Source organism: Lactuca saligna, chromosome 4, assembly GCF_052625555.1.
Source record: "Lactuca saligna cultivar CGN05327 chromosome 4, ASM5262555v1, whole genome shotgun sequence".
NCBI classification, from domain to species: domain Eukaryota; kingdom Viridiplantae; phylum Streptophyta; class Magnoliopsida; order Asterales; family Asteraceae; genus Lactuca; species Lactuca saligna.
In genome coordinates, this window is record NC_136420.1 from 16,180,964 (window position 1) to 16,187,243 (window position 6,280).

The 6,280-nt window shown below is 33.4% G+C and overlaps 1 long non-coding RNA gene across 6 annotated transcripts; it reads right to left on the reverse strand.

The window, feature by feature from the left end:
• Positions 1-1,688: 1,688 nt before the first annotated feature.
• Positions 1,689-4,322, reverse strand: LOC145041300 (uncharacterized). Of its 6 annotated transcripts, none has more exons than XR_013680046.1 (6): positions 4,211-4,322; positions 4,000-4,114; positions 3,809-3,875; positions 3,508-3,591; positions 2,755-3,446; positions 1,689-2,466 (listed from the first exon to the last, which is right to left on the reverse strand). It is a non-coding gene; the product is annotated as an uncharacterized LOC145041300 (long non-coding RNA). The 6 variants fall into 6 exon arrangements; XR_013680045.1 differs by having other exon boundaries at positions 4,000-4,125; XR_013680050.1 differs by having other exon boundaries at positions 1,689-2,053; positions 2,755-2,824; positions 3,348-3,446; positions 4,000-4,322.
• Between the last annotated feature and the right edge of the window lie 1,958 nt (positions 4,323-6,280).

Consider the following 6,280-nt stretch of genomic DNA (forward strand, 5'->3'; position numbering starts at 1 on the left):
TCGCTCGAGTTGTGAATCTGAGTATCGTGCCATGGCAAACACTGCTACGGAAATAATATGGATCACTCATTTACTGCGGGAGCTGCATGCTCTACCTCCGGATCGACCAACGCTTCTGTGTGATAATAAAAGTGCCTTATTTCTCACGCAAAATCCAGTCTCTCACAAACGAGCTAAGCATATTGAGTTGGATTATCATTTCATTCGTGAACTTGTTTCTTCTGGGAAACTTCACACCAAATTTGTTCCTACCAAGCTTCAGGTGGCGGATATCTTTACAAAGAGTCTTCCCCGACATCAATTTGAGTTCTTCCGCGACATGTTGTGCATCAAACCGCCACCATTTCGCTTGAGGGGGGATGTTAGATACTCATAGGTCTCTCATACGTTTCCATTCTTTAATGTGATTTTCATCTTCTTGTACTTTTCCTTATTCTCTAAGGGTTGTATATGTAAATTATTCTTATTATAAAATGCTTGCTTCTCCACCGTATTTGGTATGGAGACTCTTTCTGTCAGCTTCTAACCACTAACTATATATATATATATATATATATATATATATATATATATATATATATATATATATATATATATATATATAGAGAGAGAGAGAGAGAGAGAGAGAGAGTCAAGATCAAATAAGAATGAAATTTTTGGTAGGAAGGTAAGAAGTTTTTTTCTACATATTTTTTTAGCGAATAAACAAAATGAATCATTAGATGATTCATTTGTAAGATGATTCACAAAAAAAAAATCTCAAAAAAACATCTCGATGATTCATTTATACAATGATTTTGTTGTTATTCACAAAACTTCTTACCTTCTTACCAAAAAAAAATTCTTACCGGATATATATATATATATATATATATATATATATATATATATATATATATATATATATATATATATATATATATATATATATACTAACCGTTTACCTGCACCAAGTGATGAGTACAAATTTTTTTTTACAAAAATTAGTTTCTAGAGGTCGAATATTTGTGGGATTAATGATCCCTATTGGTGCTATTAAAGTTGATCAATTGTATTTCTTAGAGTATAATAACTATTATACATTTGTTTTTATGAGTGTAATTAGTTAAAAAAACACAATTCCATATTTTTAAAATATGATAAAAAGGAAAGACTTTGTTGTTAACAAATGAACTAAAAATGTGATAAATCTTGTTTTTTTTTTTTTTTAATATGTAATTTCAGTCTTCAATTTTATAAATTCTATTGGATGAAATAATTAGGTTTAATAAAGAGATAATTAAAGGTTTCATGGTTTCATGTCAAATTTCATATTATTTAGTTTGATATTGTCGTAAATAATGTAAATATTATTCAATACACCATTCTCAAATATTATGATGTTGTATGAACTCTCTTGAAATTGATGTAAAACAGTTACGAATTAACTAAAACAAATAGCACCTCTTATTGCTTGGTACAACAATTACCAATTAATTTAAACAAATATCACATGTTACTTGGATTATGTTATTTTGTTCATCTCCTGCAATATTGTTTCACATAAACCTCACAACGGAGTATTTAATATTACTTTTTTTGTTTCTTTTCTCAACATATTTTTGTTCATGTAAATGAACACATTGCAGACGTATTTGACTTACAGCCAAATGCAAAGGTTTGCATCTTTAAAATTTATACTTGACAAATTTAGAATATCCCCAGCAACTCCAATAAAACAGAACCCCATGAAAGAAACTATGCACATCAAATCGAAAAACATGAGAAATGTAAAAGGATAACATATCAGGATAGAAAAGAAAAGAAAAGAACACAAATCTGCTTCCCCTCTTCCAATTTTCGAGTCCACTGCCTCTCAATCTCCTTTTATTTATATAAAAGAGAAATATAATAATGAACAGGGGAGAACCCCCTTGTTGCCTTTGTGTGTGAAGGACCTTCTATGCGGCTCTCTCTTAGGTGCTGTTTGTTTTTTCGAAGCCAAAAGGTCTGCAGTCTGCGGACCACATCTGCAATCTTCTGTGGCAGAAGAGATGGATCAAACGTCTGCAATCTACAAGAAGAAGACTGTTTGTTTTTTAACATCTGCAGCTTGCTAAAATAATCTGATTTTAAAACCTTAAAATATGTTGCCCATTCTATTATTAAATGTAAAGTTGCAACATTTTGTTTTTGAAAAGGTACTCAACTGAAACTTTAAGCTCATTTACTACGAAGTTCCTTTTGCAAAATTTCAAATATTATAAGAAAAAATGTCAAAATTTTGAGGGGTGGAAATCTAGAATGGGTTCCCCTTTCACATATCATTTAAATTTATTTGTTTTTAAGTTGGTTGGCCTTTTCCATGATTGTTTCATATACAACATGTTTCCATCTGTTAGTTAGCACTTTGATGCATCGTCGATTATGTCCTCCTCATGGATTGATCACCAAAGTAAGAGATTTTTCCTTGATTTATTTTTTAACCTGCAAGAAAACATATATTTTCATCCACATTCTAAAATCATCCCCTTTTCTGGAATATAGATTTAAGCATACATATCCAGTTAAATCCATATAGTTGGGTATGCGAACCTTTTGAAAAAGAAGGGTATTTCATCAAGCAAAACAAAGGGTATCACATTTGAATCAAGGTTACAAAGTTCGGACATTACCAAATCAAAATAGAAACATTAAAGAAAACCATAACGAAAAAAGGTGAACAATAAGTGAATTATGAATGTTGTGTAATACGAAGGGGAAGGATACATTTACCTGTAGTGTTCACCAATGAGAGAATGTTGTGTAATACGAAAAAGGCATCTGATGATGAAGGCATCGACTACTGTACCCACAGAGAAAAATACAACCAAATGAGAAGCTTCATGTTCAAGTAAAACATAACATTAAATACACTTGGTCCTTTAGAAGTCTTTGAAAAGCTTCATGTTAAGATAAGCAATAAATAAATAAATAAAGTATTCCTAATATACACATAATACATATACCAATAGCTGACCCTAAAAAAAAAAAAAAAAAAAAGATAGATTCATTAAAAAGAGAGTCGTATTCAAGAAACTTTGGTTACTTCCATCTCTACGTAATTGAATCCGGGATAAAGAAAGTGGAAATGAAGAAAGCAATGGAAGACCAACAAAACAAGTTGTAAAACCTAATAAATTTGTTTTATAATATATGAATTTATCTCAATACTGTCATCAAAACCTTCTTAAAGCTACTCAACTGAACTTGAACATAAAAAGTAGGGTCGGAATGATAATGTAAGTCAACAAAAATTAAAAACATGAACAATGTCAATGAGGTAATACATAACAAACCACAAAGTAACTAGTAGTAAAGAGAACAACCATTTCAGGACTTTTTGGAATTCCATTCAGCTATTGTACTTTGAAATTCTTTGGATCAGGGGCTAAATTATAATCTTGTAGTGACCTCAACATAAGTGTCTGTAAAAAAATTATTAGAAACAAAAAAACAAAAAAAAAATGAAGACTCAATGATACCTACCTTCTTCCAAACATCAAACCAACAAAATGAAGGTGCATTTTATTTGGGGCATTCCATCGAACACATGGAGTGCCTTCCCTTGTTCTTCAAAACAAAAACAGATAAAAGAACAAATAAAAACTTCACAGACTTGGTTAAAAGTTTCCTGAAGATTTCACAGACTTGGTTAAAACTTTACCTGCTTTGGGGTGGTGTCAAGGGTTTTTAATTAAAGAGAGAACGGGGTGGTGTAAGGTGGCGACTGGAACAGATGAAGAAAAGAGAAAGAAAGAAGGTGTCGAAAACTTATGTGAAATCATACCTGGATGTTCGCGACTGGAACAAAGGGTGGCGATGGTGGCAATGGCGATGCAGACTTCGTCGGGGTCCTAAAAATCAAAATAAAACATAAATCAGAAAAATATGTAACCGATAAAATCTATGATGGTGGTGCATGGTGTTGAAGGTCGCCGATTAGGGAAGAGAGAAGGGAAGAGTGGTGGTTTCCTTAACTGAAGATGAAGATGATGATAAAGACTTCGATTAGGGTTTTTGGAAAGAAAGATGAGAGAAATATGTATGTGTAGGGCTTGACGATGGTGTTACGCACCACCTCCATAACCTGCAACTGAAACAAAACTATAGAGATTTTGGGTAACAAAAACCCAAACTTTAGATGGAAATAAGATTAGAAGTGGAGAGATAGAGGTTCGAAGAAACCTACGTCAAGTGTCTTTCAGTAATGTCGATGCCAATGTTTAAATGAGTATTCCAGTTTATATAAACAACCATTAAAAAATAATGTGATATGGGGGAAAATGCAGAGATATCGGAAGGAGCTGGGTCAAAGTCTAACTAATAAGAGATAAGAGGGGTGATAAAAGGCACATCTATGCATTGAAATGAATAGTTGACTTCCTTAATTTTCTGTAATACGGTTAATGCATAAAGTGAAAATTCTGAAGTAAAGGCTTGTACTTAAAATTCAGTAAAATCTTATATATATATATATATATATATATATATATATATATATAGTAGGTTCGTGTAAAGACAAGAAATATTGTGAGAACGTGAGAATAAACATGGATCAATCATTTATAATGGCATTTTTTGGGATTTTAACATCATAAGTAAGGGTAATTTCGGTTTTTTGATATTGTAATTACTATCAACATTAATTAAATATCATGTTATTAAGGAAATAGATTAAATCAGTAACTGCTTCTATAAATAATAACCATATCTAATCTCTCTTCTCTATCACGAGAACGCTACGTGAAAACCCCTTTGTGTTTTTATCACGTTCAAACATGTATCATCATTCTTCATCACCATGCCTTCTTTTAGGGTTTTAAATGCTCTTGTCGCTGCCTGACCACAATCAAGATTCATGCTTACATCATAAACGATAAGCGACCACTACGATGAATATCCTCCAACAACATTGTCCTTCAACTCCAACGTTGTGCTCTTCCACATCTAATCCCACATTTACATGCCCCATCGGTATGTTCTCTTCTCCTATTTTTCAAAATCGCTTTTGTTATCAAATTCGATTTCTAAAACCATTTTGTTCATGAAATCGTTTTTGTTCATGAAATCGATGTCCCGTGTTTGTGAGTTCTTCATCTAATTCGGATTATTTAGCTAGTTTTTTTTACTGAATTATTTTTCTATTGAAATTGTTTTGTGATTGGAATGTATAAGGATTACTCTCAAATAAAACCTCAATGAGGTAATCGTGTATATCTTATGTATATATAGTACAATGAATAACTAATACAAACTAAAATACAAGGATAATCTTAACTAAGTTATACATTTGAATATCACATGATCACGTGATCTTATCGCTAATACCCCCCCCCCCCCCCCCTCAAGCAAAGTGGTGGTGGACCAACACGAAGCTTGGCACGAAACACTTCAAATAGTGGACGTGCTAGACTCTTGGTGAAGATATCTGCAAGCTGTAAATATGTAGGAACAAACCGAGTGTACAAGCGTCCAGATGCAACCAATTCGCGTGCAAAATGATAGTCAATGTCAATATGTTTTGCACGCTTGTGAGAGATGGGATTTTGGCTAAGAAATAAAGCACTACGATTGTCACACAATAAGGTGGCGCGATCAGGTGGAAGTGCATAAAGTCACGCAAATGAGTTATCCATACTATTTCAGCTGTTGTGTTAGCAACTGCCCGATATTCTGACTCACAACTTGAACTAGAGATAGTGGATTGCTTCTTAGCACTCCAAGAGACAAGGTTGCCACCAAGAAATATAGAATAGCCATAAGTAGAGCGTCGTGTGTCAATGCATCGTGCCTAATCTACATCCGAGTAGCCCACCAAGGAAGAAGTGGGAGGTGGTGTGAAGAGAAGACCATAAGACATGGTTCCTTTAAGATGTCGTAGGATCTGTTTGACAGCTTGAAAGTGATCGGTTGTGGGAGAATGTAAGAATTGACTGACTTGATTGACTACATAAGATAAGTCTGAACGAGTAATAGTAAGATACTGTAATGCGCCCACAAGAGAACGGTAGAGGGTAGGATCCGAAAAGGGAGAACCAGTGGATACCAAATACTCAGAAGTGGATAAAGGAGTAGAGATTGGTTTAGAGTCGAGTAGACTAGCACGATCCAATATATCATGAGCATACTTGGTTTGGGTGAGAAACAAACCACCATCACCGGGAAGATATGAAACTTCAAGTCCCAAAAAATAATTCAAGCGACCTAAATCTTTGATGGCAAATTCATCATGGAGTTTAGAAATAAACCGTTGAATGAG